Source organism: Anolis carolinensis, chromosome 3 (genome assembly GCF_035594765.1).
Source record: "Anolis carolinensis isolate JA03-04 chromosome 3, rAnoCar3.1.pri, whole genome shotgun sequence".
In the NCBI taxonomy this organism is placed as follows: Eukaryota; Metazoa; Chordata; class Lepidosauria; order Squamata; family Dactyloidae; genus Anolis; species Anolis carolinensis.
The window spans coordinates 275,559,709-275,583,197 of record NC_085843.1 but is presented as its reverse complement, the minus strand read 5'-3'; the positions used below and the strand labels follow the sequence as shown (position 1 = coordinate 275,583,197).

The 23,489-nt window shown below is 41.0% G+C and overlaps 1 long non-coding RNA gene across 1 annotated transcript in view; it reads right to left on the bottom strand.

The window, feature by feature from the left end:
- LOC103278153 (uncharacterized) overlaps nt 1–18,254 on the bottom strand; it is a 42,980-nt gene extending 24,726 nt beyond the window's left edge. The window contains exon 1 of the long non-coding RNA XR_010004880.1: nt 2,965–18,254. This is a non-coding gene — a long non-coding RNA (uncharacterized LOC103278153). The remainder of the gene's footprint in view (nt 1–2,964) is intronic.
- Between the last annotated feature and the right edge of the window lie 5,235 nt (nt 18,255–23,489).

Below are 23,489 nucleotides of genomic sequence, written 5' to 3'. Positions count from 1 at the left end.
AGTTGTAGTCCAGCATCTGGAGGGCCACATAAAATGACATGGAGGGCCAGATTCGGCCCATGGGCCTTGTGTTTAACACATGTGATGTAGTGGTTTCAGTGTTGGATTAAGATTCTGGGAAACCAGGATTCAAATCCCAACTCAGTCATGAAAAGTCATGACCTTGGGTGAGTGATGTTCTCTCAGCCTTTGAAGAAGGCAATTGTAAACCTCCTCCAAGGAAATCCTGCCAAGAATTTCTTAGGGTAGGATCACTGTGCGTCACAACTGACTTGAAGATAGATATAAACAGCAACATGCACAACATCCTGATTACAATATTCCACCATCAGCCATATGGAAAATGTTCTGCAGAGAACTTTCACTCACGTTTATTTTAATAGGGTTTATTTTATTTTATTATTAGATGTACGTCCTGCATTTCCAATACAAACTGTGCTTGAAGTAGCTAAGACCAATGTGCAAGATAAAATACAAAATTGTCATTAAAATATAAGAGCACATTCATTTTTAAAATCCATCAATAAAATAGAATGAACAGTCGCTATCATTATCATTATCATCACCATTAACAAGAACAACATATTACTCTGTAAAAGAAAGAACAGAAACAATGGAAACACCCTGATTTTTTTTTTTAAAAGAACAGATTGCCAAGTGGCCAAAGTATTAATTTGAACCACAATCAAGTTCACTGCTTTCACTGCATAATAATACAACCTAGGCACATCTACTCACAAATTATGTCCCATACAATTGAGTGGTGCTTACTCCCAGAAGATTGTATATTATAGAATAGCACCTTCAAGTCCACTTTCGTTTGCATAGAATTGGAGCCAAACCATTTGATCAGTTAATAACTATCAATGCATAAGATTTACTCCATGAGAATTGAGCATTCTGAAGTCTTATTCATTTCATATGGAAAATTCAGCATACATTTAGTTCTCTCCGATTGAAATTAATGGCAAAGATATAGATCTTGAGTGGGAATCATGAAGCCCTCCAGAGCCTGTGAGGATTTTATCACATAAGCCTGCTAATGTGCAGGATAGAAACACCTTTGATTAGGGCTTATTGCATGACGCCATAGTTGGATCTTTTTTCATTTAAAGGAAATTAAGGTTAAGGTAAAGGTAAAGGTTTTCCTCTGACGTTAAGTCCAGTCGTGACCGACTCTGGGGGTTGGTGCTCATCTCCATTTCTAAGCCGAAGAGCCGGTGTTGTCCGTAGACACCTCCAAGGTCATGTGGCCGGCATGACTGCATGTAGCGCCCTTACCTTCCCACCGGAGCAGTACCTATTGATCTACTCACATTTGCATGGTTGGCAGGAGCTGGGGCTAACAGCGGGTGCTCATTCCGCTCCCAGGATTTGAACCTGGGACCTTTTGGTCTGCTAGTTCAGCAGCTCAACGCTAACACACTGCGCCACCACCAGGGGTGGTGTCAGGAAATTACTGTCAATAAATCCAGTATCTCTATTGTTTCCACCACTATTTCTTGTGCAACGGTTTCCTTCCACTGCAGTCCCAATCTTGCAAAGTGGAGGAAGGACTAGTGAGAATGTTGAAACTGTGCAACTGAGCACTTATGGCGAAACAGCAAAAAACATACGCACATGTGCTGGGTGCATGGAGCAAGGCTGTGCGGAACAGGTATTGTGGAAATTCCCATCACCATGGCACAATTGCAGCTAGGTGTGAAAGTGATCGTTCCAATAACTGTATGTTTCCAGTTGCTTAAACAAGGCAATTGTTATAAAACTATAGGCTGATGTGATAAAGTCCACTGTAATTCCCAGCAACCTTGGTAGTAAATGGTCAGGAATGCTGGATGTTGCAATCCAACAATAGTTGGAGTGTCGCATGCTTTCTACCAATAGCCTGGATTTAGTCATACTTCCTGCCAGCACAATGAAATTAAGCCTCTTCAAAATATGACTAAACCGAAATGTCTCCTAGTATGTCTACAAACTATTGGGTTGTATACTTTGTTTTATTTAGGTTGTTGTATCCAAAAGCACAGAATAAATCAGTGGACATGACCCAGCCAACAATGGGTCACTTTAAATCCTATGGATTTTATTGGTGAGAATATATAGTGCTTGATTCAAAGAAAGCATACAGGTCTTACTCTCAGTTGTGCACAGAAATAGGAAATACGATGCTAACTGCCTTCTACTGACTGCAGAGGAAAATGGGCTGTTTAAATCTGGTTGGCTTGCACTTTCCAGTTTTCAAATGCAAATCTTGCCCGTGGGTGTTGTTTCATTTAACCTAACACAATTGGTGATTCACATCTCTTTGATTCCACTCCAAGTTGCATTTCTGAGTTACCAACATTTAACAGGGGGATTTCTTAGACATCTGGAGGTGGTAATCTGTTAGTACTGATTGTTAGTATTTCCTTCAAGAAAAGAAAAGAAAAACTAGTTTTCAATGCCAAGTCATCTGCAAAGTCACAGTGGATGCAGAACATTAATCAAGAAACCTGTGCAGGTTCCCTCTTCCTTAATGTTATCCATCCCATTTTCTCCACCCCCTTCCCTCTTGTCTTTAATTTTTTTTTCTTTCTCCCATATTTTGGAAATCTTTTTTTTTTTTGCACATTTCTTCTTGTAAATGATATTTCATTCTCATGGCATGCAAGGGTGAGCAGAAGTAGTAGTAGAAGAAGAAGAGGAAGAAGGGAAAGGAAGAGAATCCACATCAAAAAGCTTAAAAGTTTGTGCAAAGTGAAACCATCCCCCTGCCGACCGCAGCAAATAAAATAATCGCAGTGGGGTGATTTGCAAGCATGTAACAGGCTTTTTGTCTCTGCCGCTTTCCCTGTCCCTCAAGGGCTGCTGAGTTCCTTCTCCACAGGTTCCCAATGTTTTGCCTCTTGGCTACAAAGCCCCTGAGCTCCGGGCCCCTCTTTGCCGCACTCACCCCCAATCTTGCCCATGCTGAGGGTTACTTACAGCAGACTGAAATGTTGCGGTAGGGTGCAAGGCACCGGCAATTTAGGATTTCAGCATGGCAGGATGGATTTTCAGAGTGCATCACTGAGAATGCTCACACTGGAATTAGAAACAACCTTTTGTTGTCTCCTTAACCCTTCCATCGCCAAGATATTATTTTTTGGAGTCTGTGCAGGAACAGGCACCAACCGTTTGGTTTTAACAAGGACACAGATAGATCTGCCATTTCAATTAAAGCATTAAATCCCCTGAAGTCAAGAGAGCAATTTTAGAAATTAGGATTGATCAGAACTGATTATATTTTTACTCCCTTGCTTTTTGTTTTGTTTTTCATTTGTGCTTTAGGTTTGGATTATATGTGTGCATATAATAGGAGCCTCCGGTGGCCTAGGGCAATGATGGGCAACCTTTTGTGCTTGCTGTGTCAAAATTCACAAAAAAAATCTAGCATGACTTGGGTGGTGTGTCACTTCGAGAAAAAAACCATAATTTTGCAATATGTGTAGTTTAAATAACAAAAATATATAATTGTAATATATAACTGTATTCAATAAATCAAAAACTATTTACTACCATTATTTCCATGTACAACAATCTATGGTACCTCTTGCAGTTTCTACGCTGATTTCTCTCTCTTCTAGTTTCAATGTAGTCATGAATAATGAATAATATAATAATGTAATAGTATATATATATATATATATATATATATATATATATATATATAATGTAATGTGCATAATTCCCATGGAGTAAACAACAAAAACACTGGACCAAATCACACCAAATTTGGCCACAAAAGACATAGTCATCCAATCAATCTGCATGCAGCAGCGTGTCAGCAAAAATGGCTAGGCATGTCAGTGCTGACACGCATGTCATAGGTTGGCCATCACTGGCCTAGGGGATAAAAGCCTTGTGACTTGAAGGTTGGGTTGCTGACCTGAAGCTGCCAGGTTCGAATCCCACCCGGGGAGAGCGCGGATGAGCTCCCTCTATCAGCTCCAGCTCCATGCGGGGGCATGAGAGAAGCCTCCCACAAGGATGGTAAAAACATCAAAACATCCGGGTGTCCCCTGGGCAACGTCCTTGCAGACGGCCAATTCTCTCACTCCAGAAGCAACTCCGGTGGCTCCTGACACACACAAAAAATATGTGTGCATATGTGTGTGACTGTGGACAGTTTATGGAAAACGCTAACATTGGAATGTATGCATTTTAAAAAGAAAATAGGAAAAGAAGAGAAAGTAGTCCATATTTCTCCTTTCAAAGCAGCTTCCAGTTCATGCATTTTTGGTGGCTATTAAAGACAGCTACAAAATGCAGGATCATTAGGAGGTTCTATGCAAGAAATACAAGAAAGAGTTAAACAAAAGTGACTATAAAGTAAATTAATAATACTGCTTTGTATTAAAGAGCAGACTATTGAGCCCAGATCATAACACGAACAAATGTCAATTATAAAGTGAGCTTGGCCTTTTAGGACAGAATAGACAACAATGATTTATTGTTAAGTTTGAACCATAGATTATGATTATTGAAGTACTGAGAATGAATGTATTTTATGGTCCTAGCACAGCACTGAAATTCTAATCCTATGTCCCCTATTAAAACCAAGCTTCATTGAACTCAGTGGGGCTTATACCTGAAAAGACAGAAGTGACACAGGATTGGAATCCATATTTTCCATAAGGTGATACAAATATAACGAACAATGAATGCTGATTAGTTTAAAAGATATTAGCTGGAGAAATGGTATGGATTTTATTCAGTTCATTGATTGGTTAGTCAGTGGTCCTCCAGCTCCCAGAAGCCCAAAAGCTTGTCCAATGTTCACGAATTCTGGGAGCTGAAGTTCAAAACACCTGGAGGACCAAAGGTTGGACACCACTGGGTTGGAGCTATGAGTTACCAACAAATATATCTTAAAGAAGTGGCTGCTGATCTTTGATGGCCTGCTGATATTAATACCTGTGAGCCTGTGTGGTTCAGACATCGGAGCTGGAGTGGGATGTGGGAGATCCCAGTTTCAAGCCACCATCTAGCCATGAAACTCACTCTGCCATCTGGTGTCAATCTCTCTTTTTGAACCTGGTTTACCTTAAAGGGTTGTTGTAAGAACAAAGTGGTGAGGAAAGCCCTTATGTTCTTTGAGAGAATGACTAGAAAGTTTTTGTTGTCAACTGCTGTCAAGTCAATTTCAATTTTTGTCAACTCTATGAATGAGAGACCTCCAAATCACCTTATTATCTATGACAGGTTTCCAAATCAACCCATTATCTTGCAGACCCAGGATTGAGGAATCTTTGATTGAGTCTATCTGTCTATAATGTGGTCTTCCTCTTTTCCTACTGCTCTTCACCTTGCCAAATATTATTGTCTTTGCTATTCCAGTGTGTCATGTATTCTCATGGTATGGCCAAAGTACAACAGCCTCAGTTTAGTCATCTTGGCTGGTATGAAGAGTTCAGAATTGATTTGCTCTAGGACCCATTTATTGGTCTTTTTAGGAGCCCATAGTATCCCTAGAACCTTTTCCAACATTACATTTGATTTTCTTTCTATCAGTATTCTTCACCGATGAGCTTTCACAACCATACTTTGAAATATGGTGAATAAGATATATAAATGCATGTCATAGTAGGCTGCTGAGCAGCTCCATCCACAACTAGAGCCCAGGGAGCTGCCATTAGTCATCCCAAGTTGGGGAGAGATGCATCTAGTTGGGCCAAATCCAACTGCCATGTTTTTGTGGCAATTTGGGCATTTCAGAGAGGAAATACCAGGGTTTTTTTCAGTTAAATAATTTCTAAGGGAATTGAGCTTTTGGATTCAGCAGAAATAAAAGCTACAAAGATGCCCCAGGACCTATATATCTCCTGTGGGACACAACTCCACAACTCCTTGCCTGGAAGACTCTTGAATGTCTGTTCAAGTGGAGAAGAAATTGGTGGTTCAATAAGTCAGTGCCTTTCTCTTCCCCTTTATAAATAGGGTGTTGTTCTCTGATCAGCATTCTTTAGCAATTCTTTTTATTTGCTTTTTTAGTTTATCGGAGGTCCTGGATGGGAGAAAAGTGGGGTATAAATAAATAGGTAGATAGATAGATAAATTAGTTGAACGGTAATCTAAACATCAATAAATCTCACTTAACTTTTGTGTCTGAGAACAGTGAAAGTTGTGTGTAAATTATTTTTTATTAAAGGAAAGCCCTCATTTGATATTATTCACATGGTAAAAAAAGATAAAGGTTTTCCCCTGACATTAAGTGTAGTCGTGTCCGACTCTGGAGGCTGGTGCTCATCTCCATTTCTAAGCCGGAGAGCAGGCATTGTCCATAGACACCTCCAAGGTCATGTGGCCGGAATGACTGCATGGAACACCATTACCTTCCTGCCAGAGCAGAACCTATTGATCTACTCACATTTGCATGTTTTCGAACTGCTTGGTTGGCAGAAGCTGGGGCTGACAACAAGAGCTCACCCTGATCCCCGGATTCAAATCACCAGCCTTTCGGTCAGCAAGTTCAGCAGCTCAGTGGTTTAAACCACTGCACCACCGGGAGGTCCATATTCACATGGTACCATATTGTATTAACATATGAGAGTTAGAAAATTGCTCTTTTGGGGAAAATTATTTTCAAATGGCAACACCCAGAATCTCACTACCAACAGCATTTTTTTTTTTACATTATCCATACTGACAAAGCTTAATGTTGTTTGGTGAGGGGGGAGTGCTTTTTCCAAAATATGTTGGGTCCCCCCATTGAAATAATAATAATAATAATAATAATAATAATAATAATAATAATAATAACAACTTTATTTTTATATCCCGCCTCTATCTCCCCAAAGGGGACTCAGGGCAGCTTACATGGGGCCAAGCCCGAATAAAAACAATAGCAATATAAAACACAACAATAGACAAAAGACATGCAGAATTATAAAAATTTAAACATTAGCCATTAAAAACAAATGACAAGAACTAATAAAAACATGGATTAAAACGGAGAGGTTGTAAAAGAGACTGGGTAAGGTGCACCATATAAATATTGTAAACATGAGGTGACTGATAAAGTGCTGCAAATTCTTGGAAGTGCAAATTGGGATGGGAGTAGACCCTGTGTCTATATCAAGTTGACAAAGGTAAAAAGTGCAAACCGGTACAGGAATGGTCACAGATACAGATTGCTATGGGGATGAGCAATCTTTAACTAAAGGCCTGAGTAAAGAGCCAGGTTTTCAAGCTCTTTCTGAATGTTAGACCAGGGTTAGACACTAATCCTCATGTGATCATTTTTAACGCAATGCACAGTCCAACTCATCTTTTTCCCAGAGGCGATTGTCATGCAGTTTGTCATTTTACTCGCAAACGTATGACTCGGGCACACTGTTCCCGAAAGGCCAGGACTCACCCAGGAGAGAGGAGGCCTGAAACATTCCCGAGAAGACAGGGCTTTTCTGTTGGCATTGGCAACCTTTTGCTAGGGATGCTCCGCATCAGTCAGCCAGGCAAACAAACAAACAGCCCGATCACATGCCCAAATGCACATGATGGATGCAGATGCAAGCCTGTGAAAGGAGCCCCTCTTCCCTATTCAGAAACACCTGCAGGAATTCCAGAAGCGTCGGAATGCCTTCCACTCTGATGCTTCCCAAAGGTCTTCCTGACACACAGCCACACAAAGCAGACCATCCCGGGAGGTGTGGGGCGTCCCATTGGGGTCAGCTGGGTCTGGGCTCGACTGTGGCACAACAACTCCTGGAATGTGTGCCTGTGGTGAGGCAAAGGGAGGTCCTCCTATGGCATTCCCACCATGCTTTGCACCTGCTTGGATCAAGAATGAATAGGATTCCTCCCTAAGCTCCCCGGCTAATCCCCAGACCGCTGCACTTGCTGTGTCGTAACTGTGTTGTAACACCAACACTACCCACACCAGGAAAAAGAAAGAAAGAAAATCAACTATTCCTAATTTCATTGTAAACTATTTTTATTCAGAAAAAAAATAAAAGAACAACAACAACAACAACAACAACAACAACAACAACAACAACACCACAAAAAGGAGTAGAATTTATATAATACAGGATGGCCCAAAAGTGATCTGGTGTTTTAATAATAATAATAATAATAATAATAACTTTATTTTTATACCCCGCCCCATCTCCCCGGAGGGACTCGGAGCGGCTTACATGGGGCCTTGCCCGACACAAACAGCAATAAAACAATGAACAAATATCCCAACAATAAAACATCAGCATTAATAAAACAGTCATAAAAATCAACATAGAGCATAAAATGTTAAAAACGGGAGACTAAAACACGGATCTGGGCCAAAGTGCAGAATATTTCAAAATGGGAGAAGTAGTTTCACAGCTAAAGTAGTCAATAAAGTGCAAGATAATAATGGCAAAGTATCCTATTGTTGAGTGGGCAGATAGTTCGAACCTACAATAAGTAATCATAATTATTAATTATTATAATAATAATTAATAACCTTTTGGGGGGAAGGATGCTATAGTATTGTAAATTAAAAACAAAACAAAAATAAAGGAGTTATTGTCCTTTTATTGACATTTTATTTACATACATGAATACAGCGGCAAGAATTATACTTGCAAAGCATTGGAAAACACAGAATATCCCAAACATGGAAGAATGGCTTGGTAAATTGGACAAAGTATGTGATATGGATGCATTAACATTTTTGATTAAACAACATAAAGGAAAACCAATAAAACGTACAGACTGGACATATTATGAGGAATGTAAGGAATGTAAGTTGAAGAATTTATCAAAGGAATAACAAAATCTTTGTCGGAATTAATACACAATTTAACAAATCCACCCAGTTAAAAAAAAAAAGGAAAGATATGAAGAACTAGAAAGCAAACAACCCGAAGCAATGAAAATGGAAGACTGACAAATTACCCCCTTACCTTTATCTCAACTCCCCCACACACTTTTTTCCTTTATTATGTTCTGTTTCCCCATCACCCTTCCCCCTCCCTTTTTTTCCTTTTTCCTTCCTCATTTTCCTATTTTTTGTTTTTTTTATATACACTTGTTTAAAAAACCTTTTAATAAAAATCTAATTGAAAGAAATAAAATAAAATAAAGGAGTTATTAAATATTGAAACACCTTGCTGATTTTTTACTTATCCTGTATATATTGCTAAAACTTCGCAGCTATCTAACTACTATCATGTACTATAGAACCAAATCTAAAACAAACACTCCAATAACATATTTACTTACTTTAACATACACACGCATCCTAATTTTGTTTTAAATGGACAGTAGAGATCAGGAAAGTTTGGGGGGGGGGGGTTCATGATTAGGGGATTATGAAAATTGCAGTCCCAAAAGATTTTAATGCATTTTAATATTTCAGTGTTTCACTGTTGTAATAATGAGTCTTTTTTGAGTTTTTAGTTTTGTATTTTAGTAGCATATACATTTTTATTTGCATTGATTTATATCTATTGTGAGCTGCCTTGAGACTTCATATTGGGAGAAAGGTGGAATAAAAAAGAAGTACAGTAGAGTCTCACTTATCCAAGCTAAATGGACCGGCAGAAGCTTGGATAAGCGAATATCTTGGATAATAAGGAGGGATTAAGGAAAAGCCTATGAAACATCAAATTAGGTTATGCTTTTACAAATTAAGCACCAAAACATCATGTTATACAACAAAGACAGAAAAAGTAGTTCAATACGCAGTAATGTTATGTTGTAATTACTGCATTTATGAATTTAGCGCTAAAATATCATGATATATTGAAAACATTTTAACTGCCATGGTTCCACCCAATGAACTCCTGGGATTTGTAGTTTGGTGAGGGGTATTAATAATCCTCAACCAGAGAGCTCTAGTGCTTCATTTGACTACAAACCCTGGATTCTATTAGATCATGGAGACATAAGATTAAAGTAGAATTATAAGCCCAGTTCATGACTCAGTGCAAGACTGGGAGACTCTACTTGAAGATGAAGACATGTGAAATCAACAAGGGAAGTTCTCCTCCTTTAAGAAACAATTCCCACTTTTTCCCTGATCTTGAATATGGGGGTTAGCAAAATGTATTTTCTCACAAACAGATGTCACCATTTACACTGAGAGCCTGTCAAAATCCTCAGCCACAAATGAGCAATAAGTGACATCAAGCAATGGTCTGGAAAAGCCCTTGAGGAAAACATTTGTGCCAAAAAAATTTTTTGCTTCGATATAAACCACTAATTTCAGCAGCAGACTTAAAATAGGAAAACAGAGACATGTTCCAGGCAGTTGTAGCTGGTGGCTTCCAGCTCTGTGGGATGGTGAATCCGCTCCAGGTTTTGGTCCAAACTTTAACAGAACTATCCAACCTAATAGATCAAGGTTCCTCAATAAAGTTCAGACTAAAATCCCTAGCATACCCAGTGCCACACTGAAGCTGAAGCCAGGGCCCCCTGTTTGCCCTGCATGGGGCACTGAACAAGTGTGGATGGATGGATGGATGGATGGATGGATGGATGGGAGACAGAGAAGTAGGTAGACAGACAGATGAGAGAGAAACGGAGAAACAGAGAGATTAGTAACAGCCAGACAGACAAAAAGATGTCAGAATTTCACTGTAGCTTTCTTTCCATTCTGAATGATGGGACATGTTTTCACAGTGATGGATGAGTAACTCTGAAAACTGTGAATGTCAATAAACAAGAACAGAAAGGTGAATACATGAGCTTCTCAAAGGCTTTGACAGAGTTACTCACCATGTCTCCTCAGCAAACCTACTTACTAGTCATAGGATTGGAGATGAGTTTTTATGGACTGGAAACTGGTTAAAGAAGAAGCACACTGCGGAGTCCCAAAGGGGTCTATATTGTGTTTTCAACTTTTGCATAAATGATCCAAATTTAGGGGTGAACGCTGAGATAACCAAGTTGTCAATGGCACAGAACTTACTTAGGACAGTTTTTACAAAAAGGAATTGAGAAGATCTCTGAAGAAATCTGCCCGGACTGGGCAGGAGGACTTGACAATGATAAATGTGATTCAATGTAGGCAAGTGCACAGACTAGGGAAAAACACATCTCAGTTTCATATGGATTTAAATAGCAGTGACTGTCTAAAATGAGAATTTCACGTTGTGGTAGTTGTTCAGTATTGGGAAATTTGGGCAAGATAAAGGGAAGTTCTCCTTCACACGGCACTTATAAACCTATGGGGTTCCTTGCCACAAGATGTCGTGATGAAGGCCAACTTGGACAGCTTTCAAAGAGATTTGAAGAAATTAAAGGAGGATGAGACATTCAGTGGTGACTAATCATGTTAGGGTTGCCAGCTCTTTAGGCCCATCCTGGCCCAGCCTTGAGTCTCCAGTTTTCATGGGTCAGCTCCTACCTGGATTAGTCACCACTGAGTGTCTTATCCTCCTTTAATTTGCTTAAGTCCCCTTGAAAGCTGTCCAAGTTGGCCCTCATCATAAGATCTTGCAGCAAGGAACCGTATAGATCATATATACTTCCTTTCATGTCCAGGTAAAAGATTAGAGTGCCAGTTCTCCAGCTTGATGGACTCAAGTCACCTCTGGATAAGAGACAGTTCTATGTCCAGGTCTCTAGTGCAACTCTTATTGGAGCAGCAACTTGCTACAATTTTCATCCGTTGGTTGCTGCAGCTTGCAAAGACTTCCTAGAAAATTGATGTATGTACTTAGCTTCCTCCTTCCCTCCCAGTTATTGTGAGGCCAGGGTTCACCTTCCAATCTTCTGACTAGGAGCACCTTGGTTAGAGTTAAAGTTCCATATCCTGTTTCCTTCAGTAAGCAAGAATACCGTAATCCCTTTATTTCTCTTGATCTGGAAGCAACCCCTTTAATTAAGATTATAGGGCAGGGGTCCCCAAACTTTTTAAACAGGAGGCCGGTTTACGATCCTTTGGACCATTGGAGGGCCGGACTATAGTTGGCCACCAAGCAATAATAATTAACAACAACAACAACAACAACAACAATAAAGGGGGTTGGAAGAGACCCTTTGGGCCATTGAGTTCAATCCCCTTCTGCTTTTGTGCGCCAAAAGCACAAGCAAAGCACCCTTGACAGATGGCCGCCCAGCCTCAATGTTAATAATAATAATAATAATAATAATAATAATAATAATAATAATAATAATAATAAAGAGGGTTGGAAGAGACCCCTTGGGCCATTTAATCCAACTTCTTCTGCCTTTGTGCACCAAAAGCACAAGCAAAGGATCCCTGACAGATGGCCACCTAGCCTCAATGTGTAATAATAATAATAATAATAATAATAATAATAATAATAATAATAATAATAATAATAATAAGGGTTGTAAGAGAAGAAGAGACCCTTGGGTCATTTAGCCCAACCCCCTTCTGCCCTTGTGTGTGGGGGCCGGATAAATAACTTCGATGGGGCCTTAGTTTGGGGACCCCTGTTATAGGGGAATATGGTGTGTTTGTGTGTGTGTGTCTGTGTGTGTGTTTTTATGACAAGTTGTAAGCAACTGTGGTTTACATCATTATAATGGTACCACTAGGGATAGTCAACTGGCCACCCAGCATAGTATACATAATACCTCAGTTACTGGAAAGTTTGAATGGGAAGGTTCTCAGCCTTTTACGTCTGTAAGTTTAACATTTGTGAGTTTAACTTTTGTGGATATAGCTATTCACGATTTGATTAATATGATTTTTCAGGAATTTCTAGATCCCCCAGGATGACACTATGATTAACTTCTTTCATAGATTGACCATAATAGCACCCTGGAGGACCTAGGAATTTTCAGACAGGTGTTCTCTTAGGTTAAAAAAATGTGTTTTTTTATGTGTTGTCAAAGGCCTTCATGGCCGGGATCACAGAGTTGTTGTATGTATTCCAGGCTGTATGGCCATGTTCTAGAAGTATTCTCTCCTGACGTTGCTTCCCATCTACTGTTCTCAAAAATCAGAACAGTAGATGGGAAGCAACACTCTGAGGGCAGAGGAGCTCCAGGGACGGCTAATGACTCTGAACAAAGGATGCCCTCCAGGCAAGAGACAAACCTTTCCAATGCTAATTAAAATGATTAACTGCAACATTCACGCTGACTTCCAACTGACAAAGAACTCTTCTCACACCCTGGACTCTCCACAGATATATATTAACCTTCCTTGCCTAGTTTCTCCATGACTCACAACCTCTGAGGATGCCTGCCATAGATGTGGGCCAAACGTCAGGAGAGAATCCTTCTAGAACATGGCCATACAGCCTGCAATACATACAACAACCCTGTGTTTTTTTAATTCATGATTTTCCCACTTTCATTGGGGTTCTGAACCCCTAAACCCAGCAACTGTGGAAGGCTAGGTGTAAACTTGTCCAGCCCTACTGATCATTTCCCTTCACACATACCAAGATTGAACATTTCCCAGCTTCTCCGGTTCCATCTCGTGTCTTGCTTTTCCTTTTATCAAGGCATTTCCAATCACCAACCCCTTTATTATTTTATTTTTACATTTCACATTGCATACAAAATACTGCCTACAATATTTTGCAGTGGAACCCATGTCTGGCTGTGCACTCTGCTATCGTTGCGATGGTTTAAAAGAAGAAACCCACTACCTCATTTCCCAAAATCCAAGCTTCACTGAACTCAGCAACTCCTAAATATGTCAGCCTTGCGTGGGGATTTGGGGGGGGGGGAGGAAACCCTCCATTCATTGGGCTCTTTCTCCCTCCTTTTTTGCCTTCATTTGATGCTTTGTTGGGACCAAATCCCATTCCGCCCCCTCCTCCAGTAGGTCAGCTAGATTCGTTGGGGGGGGGGATGGAGGAGAGAGGCTCCCTTGCCCCACTTTAAACTTTTCTGATGTCCCTGAGCCATGCTTTTCTTTCTCTATTCATCCTTGTGGCTACATTTGGGGTTCCAAACAAAGTGGTCCCTTGGACCTCAGAACTTCCCAAGAGCAGAACTTGGGTGGGATCAAGAAGACCCGGCCATTGTCCGCTCCCAGAGGATGCCAGGGAGCCGAAACTGCCCAGAAGCAAATTAGAAAGTTTTGGCTCCCAAAGAATGAAGTGGGTTGTTTGTGCCTGCTCTCTGCAGCTGCCTGTCTCCTCCTCCTCCTCCTCTTCTCTTCCTCCCCTCCCCTCCTCCCCCTCCCCCCATTTTGGGTGGTTTATTACACACAGGGCCTCAATGAATGGGAGCCGCTGTTTTACAGTACACCCCACTTACGGGACTTCTCTCCAGGCCCACCACAAATCTGACTCATCAGCAGCAGGGCCCCTCTATCATCATTCTTCCTAGAAAACAGAGGATAAAAAGGGGTTTGTTGGAGGGTTGGCTGGGAGTGCCAGGAGTTCTTTGCCTGCGGGACCTGTTGATGCCATAGCTGGGCTGGCTTTCGGGTCCTTGGCCTAAGACAGTAACAGAAACAAAGATTGTTCCCTTGCTGGCGAAAGCCAATGTGGCCCAGTGCTCTGCTTTTGCTCCTTGCAATTGGAAAGGGCGAAGGAGGGGGGGGGGGGCTTGCAAAATTGAGAGAGATGGGGGTGGAGGCACCAGGGCACCCGTCCAAGTGGGATTAAGGCAGCCGGGCGCAACTTTCTACGACGGCCGGCTGCTGGGTGGTGGAGGAGAACCCAGGAGCCAGTTCAAACATAATTTATGACATGTCACTCATAGTTAGAGGCGGCTGTCGTTAAGAGTTAATTGTTGCATTGTGCTCAGCGTCTGCTGATAAGAATTCTATAAGCTGCTTACATGTTATCATAACTCATGGCAAAAAGAGAGAGAGAGAGAGAGGGGGGAGAAGGAGAGAGGGAGGGAGGGAGAGAGGAGAAATGTAGCCAAGGGAAAATGAAAGTGATTACTCATTCCCAAAGTGAGTGGGAAGGAAGGTGGATCCAGCGTCTTTGCCCCAGGTGTAACTGGAAGGGCACCTAAGGTCAAGTTCCCAGGTCTCGTGGTGGAAGTGCCTGGCTTGCTCATGCTAATGCATCATCTGCTGTCCCCCAACCCACACTTAATATCCTGTGCACAACTGTATCTTCATGAGTTCAATACGTGGAATCCAACATCCTCTGTCCCTCAGCTTTCACTGATATAGAGGCCAACATCTAACAGTTGGTCCACAGCTAGAGAAGATTGACTGACTGAATGGGGTTTCCATAACGGTTGACTTACCATTCAACAATTGATTCCATGGGACAACTCTAGTTGGGACCAGCTACGGGATTTAGAACATTAAAAAAAACGGTTTTAGACCTTCAACTGTTCATAGACAGCCCTAAAATGCATGTGACTACTAGTTATTAACAGTGTAATAATCCAGCAATAACAAGAATATTGTCAACAACAATTACATCATTGTTTTCATGTTTATTTTTATTTCATGTGACAGAGCTCAGAAAATTTTTTGTTAGCATGTTTGTTTGTTTAGGTCTGATCTTGGAGGCCAAGTAGGGTCAACTCTGGTTAGCATTTGGATGGAAGACCACAAATACAGTAGAGTCTCACTTATCCAACATTCTGGATTAGCCAACACATTTTTGTAATCAATATTTTCAATGCATTGTGATATTTTGGTGCTAAATTCATAAATACAGTAATTACTACCTAGCTTTAATGTGTAATGAACTACTTTTTCTGTTAAATTTGTTGTATAACATGATGTTTTGGTGCTTAATTTGTAAAATCATAACCTATTTTGATGTTTAATAGACTTTTTCTTAATCTCTCCTTATTATCCAACATATTCGCTTATCCAACGTTCTGCCGGCCCATTTATGTTGGATAAGTGAGACTCTACTGTAAATACAATTGCTGTAGACCATGTTTCAAAATGGGCAACTGGAATATATTCCTTGCTTAAGAAAACCCGACTTATGGTGCCACTATAAGTCAACAGATGACTTGAAGGCTGCTTTTCTCCCGGCATGGGACCCAAGGCAGCTTCCAGAAAAGATGTCTGCTGTTTCTCTCCTGCACTGTTAACCTCACAATAATCCTTTGGTGAAGTCTAGGTGGAAAAATGAATGGGAAGTTTTTGTACATTCTGCACTGACACTGACTCAGAAAGACTTGTGACTGTTTCACGAGCCTTAATTATAGCACAGTAATCCAAATTTAGCTGCCATGAATCTTGGAGCTTGTAAGCACTAACCCTTTCTGGTTGAGAAATCGAAATATCTCTCCCTAAACCACAAATCCCAGGATTCCAGAGGAGGTTGCCATGGCAGTTAAAGGAGAATCTTGGATAACTGTGTATTGTGAAAGGGCCCATGGTTTGGAGTTTCTGTGCAGATTAAGGCTGCATCTGCACTGTGGGATTAATGCAGTTTGCCACCACTTCGTGGAGCCCCAGTGGCGCAGCGTGTTAAAGCGCTGAGCTGCTGAACTTGCAGACCGAAAGGTCACAGGTTTGAATCCAGGGAGCGGAATGAACACCCACGGTTAGCCCCAGCTTCTGCCAACCTAGCAGTTCGAAAACATGCAAATGTGAGTAGATCAATAGGTACGGATCCGGTGGGAAGGTAACAGCGCTTCATTCAGTCATGCCAGCCACATGACCTTGGAGGTGTCAATACTGGTTTTTCAGCTTAGAAATGGAGATGAGCACCAACCCTTAGAGTCGGACACAACTGGACTTAATATCAGGGGAAAACCTTTACCTTTACCTGCCACCACTTCAACTGCCATGGCTCAATCCTATGAAATCATGAGAGTTATAGTTGGGCAAGATCCTTCGCCTTCTCTGCCTCATCAAACTAAATGTCCCAGGATTCTCAGGGAATTTTCCAGATCCTTCAGGGCAACTCTGATAACTTCAGGAGGCATTCATTTCAATAGGGTTTGCTTTCATCTATAGATTCCAGTTTCCACAGTATAGTCCATAAGGATAAGGGGGGTCATACTGCACTGTGTAATGTCTGTATTCAGTTCACAATTGCATAAGCAGAGTTCCACAAGTGTAAATTTTTGGACATGCATCTTGCACAATCTTGGATAATGCATCGCTGTTTGTCAGTACCTTCAGAGATCCCACTATGTGTAACTCCCTCTTGATGTTCTGGGATTGTAGAAACAGCAAGCTCATTCACAGATAGGCAGTTGGCTGCATGATGGTGGTATTCGCCAGAAGAGTGGTGTAGTAGTGCAATCACCCTTTAAATACATGCATGTAAATTTACACTGTGCAAATACAATGGAGGAGCTCAGTTTTAATTTTAAAAAATAAGATGTGTTCAAGGAGTATAACAGCCATTTTCCTCTTTCATTTTAGCTGGTAGTGGAATGCACTAGTTTCAGAAGTGTGGTAGGTTTTAGGAGTGGAAGGTACACATTCTTATGTAAATATATTAAATAAACAAAAGAAAAATAAATGATTAAGTTAGGTTCCTTGCTTCAGGAGCCAAGAACCAGGCTCACCTTATCAGATTACCTGGACTTAAGGGTAAGAATGGAGGGGGGATCATTGAGTTCATATTTCACACAAAAATACAGTGCTTCTCTTGGCATGGGACAACGGTAATATCGGCTTGGAAATCTGGGCATTGTCAGGGTTCAGGATGCACACAAAAACCATGAACAGCTTTGAAAAATGGGTGCAACTAAACATATGCATATTTGGGAGGGAAATGGGTACAAAATAATTCAGTCAAAAGGCAAGATGTGTACAAATACATAAACTGGCCACAATCCTGAATGGTATTTACATCTGCTACATAGTTAGGTATATGTAAAGTTACATAATGTAAGCCATAATATAGGATTCCAGCCAAAAGATTTTTTTTAAAAAGACTATAAAAATGCACATATTAGTAAAAATACGTTTGGTTCCAGGACCATCAGTAGCCCAAGAAATACAAAATCTTCTGATTGCATTATATACAAAAGAGTAGCAATTTGGTGTCCCTTATATCAAACGGCAAAAATCAAGGTTTACTTTTTGAATGTATTTATTTACAGAGCTACAAACATCTGACTTACAAACGACTCATAGTTTAGAATGGGAGAGAGAAACCAGGAGTGAGAAAAATCTACCCCTCAAAAGGGAAAGAGTTATCATGAGGAAAAGGTGTTTTCACTGAAGCACAAACACACACACACACATATTGCTGGAGTTACACTTTAAAATGTACCTGTTCCGACATATACAAATTCAACTTAAAAACAAGCAGACCAATCTTGTTCATAATTTGGCAACTGCTTGTATTTGGGATATTTTCAAGCCATGGATGATGGAATCCATAGATGCAAAATCCATAGATGCAGAGGTCCAACTGTGTCTAACTCCAGGGTCATACACACATTTAGGAAACAAACATGGAGTGAAACACATATGTTTCTATAAGGGAAAGAGTAAAAAATTCTTCTGGGACCTACTGGATTCTGAGAGGTCAAAGACTGCTTCTTTCAATGCTGACTGGTTTCAGAGATGTGTCCTGATGCACCTGGTGCTGTTGTACAGCCAAGGAAATGGCATAAGAGTGTACTGGATACCACCTTACACAGTGACTGAAAAAGTATTATGTTGGTATAACACTCACTTCTGCCAGTGGAAGCCATCAAGAGGATTCCAGGCATTTAACCATGCTTCTTCTCTGCACTTATGAAGAGATGTATAAAGATGCTAGTGTGTTAAGTAAGGGGTGTGCAAGGAAATTTCAAAACAGCTTGGAAAAAATACTGGCTGGCATCCTACATTGCAGTTATGAATTCATAGCCTAAATTTATGAATCTATAACTGCTTTGTATTCAGCCACGCTCTGTATTCATGATTGTGGCACTAGTACCATGATCGCAAATACCCCTCCAACCTTCCGTGACAGACCGCAGCAGCATCAAGCAACAAAGGTCCATTCTGCAGCTGACTGGCAGGCAGTAGGATGATGTTTCTTTCTATCACCATGCTCTGGCCCACTAACTTGTGAAATAAACCAACATCACTCAATAAGGTTGCTGCATGTTAAGGTTTAGGAAGTCATGTCAGAGATGAGATATACAGTTGGTTGTACATATTTACAGGATTTGGATATTTGTACATTTAATTAATATGTTCTCTCTGGCAATCTCTAGATCCCCCAGCATGACAGTATGGTCAATTTTTGCAGGAAGTGCTAAAAGAACTCGAGATTTTTAGAGATTTGGGTAGAGCAGAAAACAGGATTTAGAGGTCCTCAAGTGCAATTCTATGGTCAACATCTGGTGGAGAACTCTGAGAGATTTCAATAAATGTTCTCTATTTTTTAAAAATGTGATGTTTTGATCCGCATACTTTTTACTTTCATGGTGTTCCTGTATCTTTAATCCTTGTGGTAGTGAAGGACGTAGTACAGTTACACATTCATAACTATGTCTGTGATGTAGGGTCTTGCTGTCTATTGACACCTCCAAACATCCACTCGCAGCCTGGTCAGTGCATATTCTGGGAGTTATAATCCAAAACGGTCATGTCTCCAAACTGGCTTTTGCCTTCCAAAGGACTCACTGGAACAAGTGCCTTCCCCTCCCTGTAGACCCACTCTGGGTCTCCCAAATGGATGTCTTGGCAATGGCTCTCCCTTTGACAGCATGGCATGCCCTAGTTGCTCTGACAGGTGATGGCTGACAAGGCCTTTGCTCAATGTTTGCTCAAGGCCTTGCACCACCAGGATCATATTACGCCCACCATGGTTGCCAGTAAAGAGGGAGGATTGGCTTTAAGCCTGCGCTGTTCCTTCTTAAAGCTCTTAATGGAGTCAACCTTGGATATTTGAAAGGCCTCGCCCATCAGGCCCAGGCTTAAAGGGATCTAGGTCTTGCATTCTCTACTGTTTCAAAAGCCCACCATTCCTCCACCTGCAAGGATGCATCCCTCTTTCCATGGGCTCAACCCTTATTATTCTGGATAATATTTTTTTGCGCAGCAGAATGCAAAGTGAACAAACATGGCCACAGGTAACAAGCAGCCTAGAGTGCATCAAAATGATACCTGAGATGACATGTTGGCCGAGCATTTGGGGAAGCTTGAGAAGCAATGTGGTATGCAAGCAGACCCCAAGTTATGAACAAGACAAGTTCTATAAGTTTGTTCTTAAGTTGAATTTCTATGTAAGTCGGAACAGACATGTAACTCCAGCAATATATATCCAAAGCTTATATGTGTGTGTGTATGTGTATATGTATAAGTATGTGTATATGTGTGTGTGTGTGTGTGTGTGCGTGCATGCTTTGGATAGCACAGGGAAGGGTTATATAATGAGAGTACTACACTTCTTTCCATAGGCAGAGTTGCCAGATTTCATAAGGGACAGGGCTTCTCATAAGGGACAGGGTTCATGTCCATTATGATCCTATTGCTTCATTTTCAAAACTTTGTTGGGTGAATCATCTCTTACAAAAGGTAATCTGAACAAAAAAAAATCCTAATCAAGCAATTAATTAATAAGTTTATTAGTTGTTTTATTGTATCTTCACCACTGCACAGAACAATTCACAGGGAACTCCTGATGTTCAGTCCACCAGAGAAAGAACCGGTTGGCTTGCATTTTCATTCGTCTTGTTTTAGGGGACTTTCAATTCTCCTATTCAGTGAGCTGGGACACAAGACCCGCACCACAAATGGAAGAACCACACATTTTAAAACTTTTTTACCTGAGAGAACACTTCCCTTGGAATGTTTGGGTCATCCATAACAACTCTGTAGTCAACTTCCATTGGAAACTGACCATGAAATCACACTAGACGACTTACAAATGCCTTGAACAAATGTTTTCTCTAGGAATCCCTGGGTCAAGCAGCTTGACTCTGGTTATCTTCCAGGTTATGTTCATTATAGAGTCAAATTGGAAGATATAGGAGAATGTATTAATTGAATCCATGAATAATCAAATTCACAAAAGTTAAACCCTCAAATATGGAGGGCCAACTATACAGTTTAATTCGCTGTGTTTAAACCTTCCTTCAAAGGCTTTGCAATTTATATCTAACTGTGTTGCAAAGGATTCTGGGGCTCACTTTAGCTTGCTGCAACCTGCCCTTCCTCCAGCCCCAAGTTGGCATGTTGTGTGGTCCAGGGGTATTGTGTCAAGTGTCATTTGGAGCCTACCAAAATTTGGGCTACATTTTTCTAGGAGTCCCCTGCAGCTGGTCATAGCAGGAGAGAATGACTAACAGTGAACAAACCAGCTTTTGGCGGCTTGCCTCCCTTTGCAGAACTTCAGCTGGATTCATTCCTGAGGTTCCCGAGAATACAGCTTATTCTGTACTTAGCAGAGTGTCTTGCTATTTATTTTCAAACTTGGCTGGCAACTTTGATGTCCCGCCCCACAGCTTAGTTGTATTTATCAGTTATGACTGTTTTCTGCTCTGCCCAAACACTCTGTGAAGCGTTCTTTCCTGTTTTCTGCTAGCGGCGTTGTCTGCTCTTATTTCTCTGAATAAACCTACAATAAGACTCGGATTAGTTACAAATCCTGTTGTGGAGAAAAAGTGGGACTGCGTGATCTTCAGTGTACAATGGACTGTCACGTGGACTGGGCCATTTTCTCCATGAATCCAAGGTTTCCACTGTGCACATTTGCCGTAGTGTGAAGAGACATAATTTGCATGACTACCATCAAAAGGCAATATTGGTGGTTACTTGCCAAGTCTAATTGTTTGGAAGGGGGAGAGAAGGCAATTCTGTTTGGCCTTGCTGCTTCTCCTTCTTCTGTCTGTCTGTCTTTCTGTTGCTCCCCCACCCCCGCTCAATTGTTGTGGTTGTTTGCCTTATGGCAATCCTAAAGTGACTCTATCACAGATTTTCTTGGCAAGATTGCTTCTGCTTTCTTCTGAGACTGAAAAAGGACGACTTGCCCAAGATCATCCATTGGGTTTCCATGGCAAGAGGGAATCTCAACCCTGGTCTCCGCTGTCATAGTCCAACTCTCAAACCATTATACCACACTGGTTCCCTATTGCTCCTTACTCTTGGGCATTGAGAATACAACACACTAACACATGACTTGACACCTTTTCATGACTCTCATTTTGCTAAATGATGGGGCCAGACCTGACTATTTATAGCCCAGCACTCAAACCGGTACTGGTCCTCTCAACCTTACTTTCCAAACGTGCAAGTAGAAACAAGAGTGATGAAGCAGAGCAGCATCCACACTCTCTGTCCGGCTATTATCTGGGTTGTGCCCAGAGGTAAAGAACAAGTGGAGGCTAGAGTGGGTCTACTCAAAAGGGAGGTCTATGGAACATGTTTTGCCCAAGTACACTCTTTGTTATAACACAAATGACTGAGGAGAGCCCTAATCGTGGAAAATTTGAGATGGCATGCTGTGTGCAAACATTGTGTCACACGAAAATTGGTCTACAGCAACATTCTCAAATAGTCTGATGTGGTGGACTAGCAATTTTATTCCCAACATGTGAGGGACCAGTATCATATTCATGCCATATTATTATTGTATTGTTTTTATATATTTATTGCATTTTCATTCATAATAATGGTAGTTGCTGCTGCTGTTTTTATTGTATTTAGAGAGTCAGACCAGGTAGTTTGAGTGCTGGATTAAGATTCTGGGAGACTTAAGACTCAAACTCCCACATAGCTGCAGAAACAGTTTATTTTTGAAACAGAAAGGCTGGCATCCTTTTAATGATATACAGAAATCACGCTATGTATTTATTTACTGTATTTATATCCCACCCTTCTCACCTCAAAGGGGACTCAGAGCAGCCTCCACATGAAGTATGAATTATTTGCCATGATGTAGTAGATTAATTCTTCTAACCACTGCAGAAGCCAGGTTGTGCATGCAGCAATGTTGTGCATTGCAGTTCTGCATTGTGGATGTGATAGTGCATTGCAGTTGCACATTGTACATTGGAGTTGTACAGTTTCAATTGTGGTTGTACATTATGCTTTGTGTTTGTCTTTGGGAGACTATTACATACTGGATTCATTATAAAATATGAAATATTGTTGCCAGTTTCATGGCTTTAAAAAGTTCATCTAAGTCTGCAAATTCTGTTTATGTGTTGTACACACGCATGCCTTCAAATCACCTGTCAATTTATGGCAGCCCAAAGAATTACATGGGGTTTTCTTAGGCAAGGATACTCAGAAGTGAATTTGTTAGTGTCTTTCTCCAAAATATAATTGGTGGTCTCCCATGCAAGTACATGCCAGGCTTGACACTATTTAGGTTCCAAGATCAGACAGGATTTGATGCCTTAGTTGTGTTGGTCATGTTCCTGTACAAATGGCCCCACATAACACAAGGAAATGGTATACTAGTAACCAGCAGTCTGCAGGCTTTATGGAGACAGGGTGATATATGAGGCAGACAATGCACCTAGTTTGGCTTTACTGAGGCCAGAATTAGTCACAGGGGGGCTGCAGGTGTCCTCACGACAGAATATGGGATCGAAAGGGCCAGAGAAAGGCAGTCTGATTCCTTCCCTCCCCCTGCCCTTCCGCCTGGGTGTGATGCTGTCACTTTAACAACCTCTCCACTGGGGTTGGGTTTTGTTTCCAAAGAGACCTTGTTCAGCCT